The sequence below is a fragment of the Natrix helvetica genome (assembly GCF_964273705.1).
Source record: "Natrix helvetica genome assembly, chromosome: 2".
Taxonomy (NCBI): Eukaryota; Metazoa; Chordata; class Lepidosauria; order Squamata; family Natricidae; genus Natrix; species Natrix helvetica.
Window position 1 is genome coordinate 126377668 of NC_138552.1, and position 12936 is coordinate 126390603.

Below are 12936 nucleotides of genomic sequence, written 5' to 3' on the forward strand. Positions count from 1 at the left end.
GAGGAGATGAATGATTTGGTAAGAGACTTGAATCTTCCCAAAGATGCCGCTGAGTTACTTGGATCAAGGCTGAAAAGCAGGAATTTATTGTTGCCAGGAGTGTCATCTTCATGGTTCAGACATTGTGAAAAGGAGTTTGTCCCTTACTTCGCCCAGGAACACAAGATAGTTTATTGCATCGATGTCGAAGCTCTGATGGGTCAATTTAAAATCCAATATGATTCAGAGCAATGGCGTCTTTTTATAGATTCTTCAAAAAGAAGTCTCAAAGCAGTTTTTCTCCACAACGGTTTTTACGCTTCCATACCTGTAAGTCATTCCATACACTTGAAGGAAACCTACGAGAATTTGGAATTGATTCTTTGTAAACTTAAATATGAAGACCATGGTTGGCAAGTGTGTGGGGACTTGAAGGTCTTGTGCATGCTGCTCAGGCAACAAGCTGGATGTACCAAATACCCTTGTTTTCTGTGTCTATGGGACAGTCGAGACCGACAAAATCACTGGACCAAGAAGAGTTGGTAGCTGAAGGTGATAACAGTCGGTGAAAAAAATGTCCTCTGAGAAACTTTGGTACCTTCCCATAAAGTTCTTCTACCACCTCTCCACATAAAATTGGGACTGATGAAGCAATTCATAAAATCACGTCCAAAAGATGGAGAATGCTTCAAATACTTGGTCACCAAGTTTCCATGCCTGTCGGAGGCAAAATTGAAGGAAGGTGTGTTTGTCGGACCAGACATTGTAAGGCTTATAGTTGATCAAGTGTTTGTCAATACCATGATGGATCCTCAAAAAGAAGGGTGGATTGCATTTAAAGAAGTCGTACAGAAATTTTTAGGCAATAACAAAGATCCTCACTACAAAATGATCATCTGAAGAAGGCTGAAAGCTGTGAAGGTTCCAAGATTAATTTACGAGCCCCGAGACGAAATTCAAAAAAACCCCATTCGTTTATTAGGACTAACATCTTGGCATGGACTTCTGTGTAGCTGAAACTAAATCACACTTAATGGTGTCTGACCTTTACCCCTGTGCCCCCTCCCCTCTGGCTGAGGTCATCAATCACATTCTCCAACAGGACGTTATGGCAGAGTTCTGGCCAAAAGTATGCATGGCATTTCCCTCCCCTTCTCAAGGTGATAGTAGTCATGGAAACGCCTTAGGCATTGACATCAGGCTCCCATCACTTCCTGAAAGCGACCTGTATAAAACAAAGCAATTTGAGTACTGGTGTATAACTTAGGGATGTGTCCCTCTCCCAGGCTTGCTTGGATTTTCTGCATGGAATTTTGCTATAAGGCAATGAGCCTGGATATTTCTACTTTTCACCAAAGATGCCTCTGATAAGGGGTAGCCCTTCCACTTGATTAAGTATTGGAGTTGTCTCCTGTGCCACCTTGAATCAAGGATACGCTGAACTTCATAATGGGTTTGGTCCCCTATGACCATAGGGCCCGGGGGCTCCCAGGGTAGTGGTCTCAGAGTGGATCCAATCACGGGTTTTAAGAGGCTGCTATGGAATGCTGGGTGTATCTTCCCCAACAATCGAGGCAGTTTCAATTTCACTGTGACTGGGTTGATGATCTTTACTATGGGGAATCGTCCCATAAACTTTGCCCCAGTTTATTGCTAGGCAGTTTTAATCTCAAATATTTTGTGGAGAGGTAAACCTTCTCTCCCACCTGGAATGGCCGTTGTGGAGCCCGGTGTTTGTCTGCCTGTTTCTTACAGGTTTGTGCCGCTTTAGCCAGTGCCTTGTTGACATTTTCCCAGGTCACTTTCAACATCGACATCCAGTCAGCTAAGCTGAATGAGGAGGGGGGATCGCTTGGATACTCAGGCATTGGGACAAAGTCCATACCACTCACTGTTTTGAATGGCATGAGTCCTGTGCTACTGTGGACAGCATTATTGTATGCGACCTCAGCAATAGATAAAAGGTCTGCCCAACTGGACTGCTGATAGTTCACATAACACCTCGGGTATTGCTCTACCATGGCATTCAGTCTCTCTGCTGCCCCATTGGTGCTTGGATGAAAAGCTGAACTAAGACCCTGAGATGATCCAATGGACCGCAGGAACTCCTTCCAGAACTTAGACGTGAACTGGACCCCTCTGTCTGACATAATTCATTGAGGTATGCCATGCAGTTGGTAGATATGCTTCACGAACAGTTTAGCCAGCTTGTGAGCTGAGGGTAGTCCGCTACAGGGTATGAAGTGTGCCTGTTTGGAGAACAGGTCTATTACAGTCCAAATCACCATGTTTCCCCCACTTTTTGGCAACTCTACTATAAAGTCCATTGCGATCTCCTCCCATGGCCTCGTTGGCTCTGCTACTGTTTGCAGTAGTCCAGGGGGTTTTCCTGGTCGTCTCTTCATTGTGGCGCAAATGGTACAACTTTTCACATAACTATCTACATCTTTCTTCATGCCAGGCCACCAGAATTGCCTCTCGGCTAAGTGTAAAGTCTTTAGGAACCCAAAGTGGTCTGCTGGTTTGGCATCATGACTCCTCTGGAGAACTAGGGTACGTAGGGATTCTGGGATGTAAAGTTTTGTCCCCTTCCATGCAAGGTCATCTCTCTTTGTCAAGATGTGTTGGTTGGTTTGGAACCAGGGGTCTGCTAGCTTTGTGCTTCGTTAGGTTGCTTGGAAGTTGGTCTTGCCGGTCACGGCGTTGCCATCTGGTGGTCACTTGGGCAGCGGTTTGGGTAGAGGGAATGATGGCATCCACTACATGCTCCCGTTCGCATTTGTACTGAGGCATGCGGGAGGGGGCGTCAGCTAGAAAGTTCCTCCCACCTGGAATGTGCTTTAAGACAAAACCAAGATGGTTGAAATATTGAGCCCATTGGACTTGTTTGGGTGATAGTTTCTGTGGGGTCCTAAGCGCCTCCAGATTTTTGAGGTCGGTCCAGACTTCAAACGGTTTCTGGCTCCCTTCCAACAGGTGTCTCCATGTTAGCAGTCCCCATCTCACTGCAAAAGCCTCCTTTTCCCATGTGGCCCATCATCTCTCTGTGTCTGTGAGCTATAGGCGCAAGGTTGTAAGCTTCCTTGGTTGTTTCTTTGGAGTAGCACCACTCCCACTGCCACATTGCTAGCCTCTGCCTGGATCACGAAAGGTTGCTCGGGGTCAGGATGCTTCAGAACTGGCTCCTTTGCAAACATTTATTTTAGTGTCTCGAATGCCTCTTGGCAGGTTAGGTCCAATGGTAGGGGTTGTCCCGGATGAGATTTTGTTCCTGGGCTCCCTGTCTTCAGGAGGTCTGTCAGGGGTTTGCCAATCTTCGCAAAGGAGGGGATGAATTGCCTGTAGAAGTTCACGAACCCTAGGAAGCTTTGTAGCTGTCTGCGGGTGTGGTGTGAGGGGGATGCCAGCTTAGGACGGCTTGCACTTTTGCTGGGGCCATCTCTATTCCCTCATTTGACACTCGGTAACCCAGGTAGTTTAACCGTGCACGGTGGAATTCGCATTTTGATACCTTGACGTACATGTTGGCTGCCAGAAGTTTCTCCAGTACTTGGCAGACCAGGGTACGTGGTCTTCGATGGTCTCTGTGTAGATAAGGATGTCATCTAGGTAGATGAGGACCCCCTTGTAGAGGTGCTCATGCAATACCTTGTTTATTAACTGCATGAATACCGCTGGGGGCCCCTGCAGTCCGAAAGGCATCACTTTGAATTGAAAGCTCCCTAGGGGGTACTTGAATGTTGTTTTCCACTCATCTCCCTCCCTTATTCATACTCGGTAGTATGCTTCTCTGAGGTCTAGTTTGGTGAAGACTTTTCCCTTGGCGAGATGAGACAGCATGTCCTTCATGAGGGGGAGAGGGTATAGGTTGTGTACACACACCCCTTTATCCCTCAAAAGTCCATACACAATCTCATGGTGCCATCTTTTTTTTCTTTAAAGAGGACTGGTGCCGCGACCCGTGGCTTGGCTGGCTCAATGAATCCCCTTCCTAGATTTTTGTCTATGTATTTGCGCATCTCTTGCATTTCCCGAGGTGTCATGGCATACAATTTGGGCTTAGGTAGTTTTGCCCTGGGGATGATTTCGATGGCACAGTCTGTCTCCCGGTGGGGAGGCAGAACATCGCACTCGGCCTCACTGAATACTTTTGTGGAGTCCTGATATTCTATCGGAATCAGTTTGGCCTCTGGGGTTTTTTCGGATGTGGTGCCAGTTGTTCTCATGGGCTTTCTTGGGGGGTTTCCAGTGTTGGTGGTGTTTCTGCTTGCTTGTGTGGGAGGGGTTGGGGGCCCCTTGATATCCCAAATCTTCGGGTACCCCCTTGCCACCAGATGGTCGATCCCCACTTGTCTAGTCAGGAAAGTCCCAGTATGACTGCGTCTGTCATTTTGGGGGCTATTTTGAATCGAATTACTTCCCAGTGATCCGCTAGTTCTAGCCTCACTGGTTCAGTTAGGTGGGTGGCACAGGCTCCTCCCATTAGGGACCCGTCGACCTGCTCGAACCGGATCGGGTGGGCCAGTCTTTTTGCTCTGATTCCCAGTTTCAGGACTGTGGTTAGGTTGATCAAGCACCTTGTGCAGCCTGAGTCTATTAGGGCTTGAAAATCCCCCTGGTTTCCTGTTTTTGGGGCTGTGAGACATATTGGAAAAAGGAAGGGGTGAATTGATTCACTCACCATTGGTTGATTTTCTTCCTCGTCCTCGCTGTCATATGATTCGGGTGACTGGTTGTTTCTGCCTGGGGTTCCATCACTTTCACCTGAGGGGAAAGGGAATTTTGCAGCCTGGAGTGCTTTCCTAGACGTGTTGGTGGTCCATTTGGACCCTCGTTCTGGTCGTGCCCTTGGCGGTGGGTTTGGCCTTGGTTTTGCGGCTGGGGTTGGGCATGCAGCTGCCATGTGGCCCATCCTCCCACATCTGTAGCATTTCAGCAGACTTTGAGGGAGGGCTGGTCTCAGAGCCTGCTGTGGTGCTGTGGTTCCCTGCCGGCTGGGTGGTTTCAGGTTGGCTTGACCTCTCTCTTGTGTGTCCGGTTGCTTTGTCATGTCGTTGGTGTGCAGCCCGCTGTCGACTTTTGTTGCCATTCAGAACCACTCAGAGAGTTGATTTGGGATGTCGCAGTATGCAGTTACCTGGGCAATTTGCTTGTCCAGGCTTGTTCTGAAAAAATGCACCAGCAGCCGCTCTGGTAAAGAGGGTAGCCTTCCTATGACCCTCCAAAATTCACAGATGTGCTCTTTAATGTGGCGGTCCTCTTCTGCATATGGGTCCTCCTCCACCACCTCCTCAAACCTGGCCTCTAGCAGTTGCAGGAAGTCATCTATGTCTTGCAGTTGGAGGGCTCTCCTCTTGTGGAGGGCTGCTAGCCATTCCCTTGCTTCTCCTTCTAGACCCTCTGCGATGGCATTCACCATGGCTCTGGGGGATGGTAGAGGTGCCCATAGCATTCTAGGTGGATATCAGCTGAATCAAGGAATAGGGCTAGCTGGTCTGAGTCTCCATCAAACTTTCCCCTGAATTGGGGTGGGTCATCCAGCCCTATTCCCCCAGCCTCCTGTAGGCCTTGGTATGCTTGTGCCTGATATGGCTGGTTATCTCTTTCACTCCTAGTTCAGAGAGAGGGAGGAGGTGGTCTGCTCTTGGCAGCCTGCCTGCTGCATGGGAGAGGCACTGGTTGCCCTTCTGGGCTCCTTCTCCTTCCATCGGGATGGAGAGGGGGGCTGCGCTCCAGTCTGCATCTCTTCCCTTCAACAAGATCAGATGTCCCTCCCCTCACTTCCTCCCTCTGTTGCTATTTTGCACTCCCTCGGGATTCCATCTGGGGCTTTGGACTAGGGCAAGGGAACTTCCACCAGTATTTATCTTCTCTTGCTTCTGCTTCTGAGTTTTGCCGCATACCTCCAGCTGCAATCAGGCTTTCTTTTGATAATCCACCTTCTGCCATGGTTGCCTGATTTTCCCTCCAAGCACTCCAAATATTTGGGAGTGACTGGAGAGCCCAGGATTCAGGAAGCCCGGAAATCTTGATAGATGTTTAAAAATGAGTTTCAGCTATCTGTGAAGGTTCCAAGAGTTGCCCTAAATTAATTTACGAGCCCTGAGACGAAATTAAAAAAAAAACAATTCATTTATTAGGACTAACATATTGGCACGGACTTCTGTGTAGCTGAAAATAAATCACACTTAATGGTGTCTGACCTTTATCCCTGTGCCCCCTCCCCTCTGGCTGAGGTCATCAATCGCATTCTCCAACAGGACGTTATGGCAAGGTTCTGGACATGTGCATTCACATCCCAATACAGAAATATGAGACTTTTACTCTGGCCAAAAGTGTGCATGGCATTTCCCTCCCCTTCTCAAGGTGATAGTAGTCATGGAAACACGTTAGGCATTTCAAGCTTTAGGTTGCCTGATGAGTTTGAAAGTGCATTTCCTCCAGTCCCACCGTGACTACTTTCCTGAAAATTTGGGAGCTGTGAGTGAGGAACAAGGTGAACAATTCCACCAAGACATTAAAGAGATGGAAAGGAGATACCAGGGAAAATGGAGCATTACAATGATGGCAGACTATTGTTGGATGCTTCAGAGAGACATTCCAAATGCTACTCACAAGTGTAGATGCACCAATAGCCTCACAAAGAAGAAGAATCGAGTTTAGTGTGTGTAGGTGCATTGCAAACTAATTGTAGTTTCTGAATAGTTTTCAAAGACAATCTCATGTAGACCAGTCCACTTGGAAGGTCACGAAAGAGTCTGAGTTTGATTTGGATTCATAGGTTAAGCAGATATACACTGACCAACTGAAATAGATTCAAAGTGCTTCCCCAAAGATTTATGAACCATGGATTTGTGATGAGATGATTACTGATAACCAAGAATTGATAATATTTTGCTCTTCACCATAATATTCTTGCCAGGATTCTTTTTGGAGGCCATGACAGACCTGTATAACTTCAAGATAGCATGAATAAGCCTCAAATGTTCTCTTTGCTGATTTAAGGACTGAACTGTGATGAGGCTTCCGTTTCCTCTGTCCTGCTTTGTCTCTATCGTCATTTATTACGGTTGTTGTTCAACCAATTGAACTTCATTTGTTTAGTGTACAGAAAAATCTGTCCAGCCATTAGTAAAAGTTTCGAATGTTTACCACAGGAAAAAAGAAGACATCCTTCTGTGTACAAGAGGGATAGTTTAAGCTACCTTAAATCACTCAACCTTCAGTACATGTGAAATGTTAATTAAGCAACTTTTTCCTTTCCTCACCTCTGCTCTGCTGGCTTTAGTGAAAGCTCGGCTGCCAGTGTAACTCTCTACAGGTGCCTCCAATTCTGTTTGAAGTCAGTGAGCTGGGTTTGGCTCATAACTTTCACAGTAGATTTACCTGAAAGATCAATAACAGCATGTTCAAAGCTAGATTGGCTTCATAGAGACCAGGATTTTATTAATTTATATAAACTTCCTAAAACTTTCACTATAAAGAAAAAAGGAGAGGAGAGATCTATTCATGTTGGATAGTAGTGTAATAATAATGGCAAAAAGAGAGAGGAAGAATTAACAACTTGAATGTATTGGCTAGTTTTGTTTTATTTTACTTTGCAAGCATTTTTCAGAATAAACTACTGACCAAATAAGACCTGGATTGATTTGAAGGAAGAGAACAGGTTTTAGTTACAGAATAAAATTTTCTGCCTATTTGTCACCCTCAGGAAACAGCTACTTTAAACCTTCATCTATAATATCATGGATTTATTATTTCAAATGACATTTTCTTCATTTTACGAAGTCAGTGGCAGAGGCATAAATCCATGTTTGTGGTGATAGTGTTACTTTCCCCTCTTTTGAAGAAAATAGATTTCAAAACAGAAATGGAAGAAACATAAAACAAACAATAAGCAGTTTATCTTAAGCAGTGAAACATTATACAGATACACTTAAAATGTGAGTGGATGAAACTCATTCTACATAATGGCTAATCCTAAGTAATAAATTTAATCAGAAGGAACCCTAAGTTGATGGTATTCACTCAGTGATAGGGGAAAGCAAAGCTGTTAATTTTACCACAAAGTTAATAATTTTATGATACAGTAACTGGGTTGTGGTAGGAGAAGCAACCTAGAATTAAGGAGAAATTTATGACAGTTAGAATAATTAATCAATGGGATGTCTTGTTTCCAGAAGTCCTAGGTGTTCCAAAACTGGAAATTTTAAAGAAACGATTGGACAACCACTTGTCTAAAATCATGCAGGGTTTCCTGCCTGGATAGAGGATTGGATTAGAAGCCCTCTAAGGTCCCTTCCAACTCTGTTATTCTGTTAAATTAGTTAATTAGCTTTATCCGGCCTGTCACCATGCTCCTCTGTGTACATCTTCAATAGCTTGTGAAAATTATTAGGAAATGTAATTCTATAACTTTATATATTTAGTAGGAGAAACGCTTCCATGTTAACCAATGCTTTGATTTCTGCTCCTTGTTGTGATAGAGTGCAGCTGAATCTAATATTTCAAAAATTGTGCTATGTCCTTGTTCTCTAAAATGCTGGAATTGCCATTAATTAGAGGACAATAGACTAAATTAATTGTGGAAGCTGGTTTTAATTTAAATGCTTCTTTTCATTAATCCTAACAGCTTTTAAAATAGTTCCTAATGATTCAAGATGGGAATTTGCAGTATATAATATTAAGTATATTAATAAGATTATCTTTCAACATTTTCACGGCAAATCCAGATAAGACTGAAAGAAATGGACAAAGACGTATTGTTTGAAAAGAAATATGAATGTTTTGACTTATGGCAATGCAGGATATAAATATTAAATATCCCTACCTAGATGTTTACCTATCAGCCTAACTATGAACCAAAAAATAAGCTAAGACTTCTTTTTTAAAAAAGAATGGTATAGCATCAGAGTTAACTTGATTTAAAATGATTTAATTTGAAAATCAGTGTGATTTGACAATACTGTACATACTGATTCAAAAACATCAGTCTGTTCTCATTTTTACCCACATTAGTTTCTTTCAGCTTGTTTTCAACTCTAAGGGCAATTCATTGTAAAAGACAGCTCTGTATTTTCAGGGAGGATTCTTACTTAGGATTGTTGCATTTCTTTCATCTCTTTATTAAGATGGATCTGAGATGGAGTAGGATGCAGAATTAGGAAGGGTTTTTTTCATGCTTTCTGCTCCTGCCCTATTTTAAATAACTTGCATAATATTGCCTGAAGAATGTTGATGAGATCTCAAAAAAACATCTCCAGTCTGCAACTATGCGTTCTTGTTTTTGGAATATTATTACCCAGGTCTTATTAAAAGTTCCCAAGAAAGTACATGGTTATCCATAGATTTGATCAGATGCAACAACAGAGTGTTTTGAAATGAATATAATGTGTTCCTGGGCAGAGGCTAATGCCCCTGAGTGTCATGAATCCTCAGCTAGTGTTTCCCCATCCACTATCCCCACAGCCCCAATATGAATAGGCTGGCCCTGAATCCTTGTAAAGGAGTAGAAGCAACCCTTCTTCCTTCAACTATTTTGGATACTGCTCCTTATAGTACAGCATCATTGCTTTGGACCTACCAAGATCCTCATGAGATAACACTTCAATGGCACAGTTAACTCCTCATGGGCTCCTTCATTCATATTGCTTGCTTTATTTTGCTCATGGCAGAAAGCAACTGTGAAAAAACAGAGGAACCACAACAGTTGCATTCATTTTTGCTGTTGCAAATTACCAAAGGACTTCAACAGGCAGTCATAACAATGATAATAAAGACCAAACAAATACATCTTAATTAAAATTAGCTTCAGCCACCCCAAGCTTCAGATTGTAATGGTGCAGTATTATTACAATACTGGTATCTTTGCCAATAATCTAGACATCTCAGTTAGTATAAAATATTTTGTCTGGCAAAATCTTTCTTTCTTTCTTTCTTTCTTTCTTTCTTTCTTTCTTTCTTTCTTTCTTTCTTTCTTTCTTTCTTTCTTTCTTTCTTTCTTTCTTTCTTTCTTTCTTTCACAGGCTTAGTCCAGATAATTGATAACAGATATAACAACAGCTTGTTTCTATAAAAGCCTGTATGGGAATTAACCTGATTACAACAGCAGGCTGAATGACTCATGAGCTGACCACGCCCATGCCCAAGTGGCAGTTGGAATAGCATTCTTTTCAGGTGGGGAGGGGGAATAGAATGTCTAACACATCAGAGCATGTTAATCTATATATAAAAATGGTGTATAAGAAATACTAATGATTTGATGGTCATTTCAAAAAATCCTTTCTTAGCAAGCACCTAGAAGCCAAGAAGAACATACGTGCCAAATTTCAAGTTTGTAAACTTTATGGTTCTGGAGATTTCGTGATGAGTGAGTGGATTAGGCTTTTAAATATAGAGATTCCAATTAGCAAAAGATGCTCATGAAGAAGCAATTCACAATAAGCAAATAACACTGTTTTTGCTTGATGGACAGACCTTTTGTAGCACAGTGACGTATTAAATGCTCTTAGTAGGTAACTTCAAGAAATTATGAAAAATGTGCTTTTTATAAAGGCCTTGCTACTACAAGGAAAAGAGACACTGAAAAGACCCAGTGCTGATTAGTGTGGATGACCATAGCCTATTAGAATCTTTCATAGTCCTTGACTTTTGCTTTACAATCTCTGAGGCTCTTCAGTCTAAGCATATTAAAATAGTTGATATGCTCTTGGCATTCTGGGAAACTCAGACTGACATTTAGAGGCTGCTGGGGCCCATTCCATTAATATCTGAACTAATTAAAATCAATTCATGATTGTATAAACTCATTCATGGCATTCTAGTAAGCCTTGGAGCTATACACACTGAATGTTATTATGTTATAGGCAAACAATACAGTATATAAGAATATCATTTTCCCATAGAAAGTTACCTTCCTTCCTTATTCATTGCTTCCACAGTTCTTATAAAATGAATGTTGCTACTAGTTTTGAGATGAAAACTGAAACTTCAAGATGATATGAAAGAAATACATTGGAGTTATTTGCTTATTGTAATAAGGTTTCTGTGGGTGGAAAAGCTTATTTGGAAAGTCAGGAAAATTTATAATGGGATGCAGGTAAGAACTATCTTCACTGAGAACTTTCAGTACACATCTTTTGAAATAATATCATGGATTATGTGCAAAAGACATAACAAATACTACAAGAATAAATCTATAAATTTTTAACCAAGCCACAAATGGGGGGGGAGGGGTAGTAGAAAGACAAAAAGAGCTACCATCATAGTAAGGCATTGCCAATACAAGAATATACTGGTATCTGTAGTTCAAGGTGGCACTGTTGTTATTCCTGGTGTTGTCTGAGCCTGGTTGATTTCTTCCAGATGTTTCATCACCAGGCTACATAACATTACCAATGTGAGGCAAAATGGGGTTTGCTAGCTATTCCCCTTCTCTCTTTTTTTAAAAGAATTTTATTGGTTTTTTAGCATTTATAAGGGAAAAGGTAAATGGAAAGGTATACAAATTTTGGCAGTTGCAAAGTGTGGCAGGCGCCCCCTCCCTCCAAACTCATGGAATACATCTGAGTATAAAACATTAATACATAATCATATATAATCAGCATATTAATTCTATTGGTATTTTCAATCAGTTTATACATTGTAGTATATGATCCACATATAATTCCATTACTACTTTCGGTCAGTTTATAACAATGAGATTTTCTTATTCATTTTTGTGATCTGAGCTTTCTTGGTATTGCCCCTTCTCCCCCCGCTGGCAGAGCTCCGGCCCCTCCCGTGTCCTGCATATCCGTTGTAGGATCTTCTGTTTTTTCTAGGTTTGTTTTGTTTTTTTCCATAAAGGCCTGTGCCTCTATGGGTGTGTTAATTCTAATTCTTGTCTCCTCCCAGAATATCAGCATACCTTCAGGCATCAACCATCTAAACCACACCCCCTTCTGGTATAATTTATTCGCCAATTGCGAATAATTTTTCCTTTTTTCCCTAATTTTCTTGGGGATCTGCTTCAAGATGGTTATTTCCCTGTCGTGGTATGTCAGTGCCTGCCCCCTTTGTACCCCCAGAATTTCGTCTCTTGTGCTTTTTCTAAGAAATTTAATATGGACCTCCCTGGGTACATTGTGTGTTCTGGCATAAGCTGAATTCACTCTGTAAACCAGATCTATCTCCCATTCCATCTGTTGTTTTTCTTTGTGTATGTATTCAGCCAAAATGTTAGTCATAATGTCCCTTATATTTTCCCCATCTGCTTCTATGACATTTTGAAATCTAAGATAAAAGGACATTCTCTCAAATTCTGTTTTCATTTGCTGGGTATCAAGTTCTTTGTTTCCCTTCTGCACCGCTTCTACCCCCCCCCCCACCTCCACCACCCCACCCTCCACAAGGTCCAGTCTCTGTGAGTTCTTATAGATTTGGACTTGGTTCTCTTTAATTTCTTCCTTCATTTCCTTTAATTGTTTCTTAATTTCTTCCTGGCCCTGTATAAGTTGCTGAAGCATTTGTTGCAAATCCATCTCTGTACTCTTAGGTTGCATCAGGTCTGTGATCTTTGATTGTGTGGCAGGACTGGATGTTGCAGATGTTGGGGCAGAAGTAGCAAAGCCAGGTTTTCCAGGGGGTGGTCTTTTAGGAGACATAGTTTATAAAGTAAAGAGATCAGTCAGTGTGGAGAATGGATAGCTGGAGAAACAGAGCAGCCAGATGAGTCCAGGAGGCAGAAGATCCAAGCAGAAGAGAATTTCTCTGGTCAGTCTGGCAATAGAGAAATTTTTTCCCCCCAGAGAGTTCAAAGAGTAACAATCCACAAGAGACTCTTCTGGATGGCACGGAGACAAAGACCGGAAGCCTGAGTTTTAAAGGTGGAGTCAGGTTTCACAGTTCATGAAGACAATGGAAGTGTGCCATCTTGCCCTGCCAGCTTTGGGCTCAGAGGCATAACAAAGTTTTAAA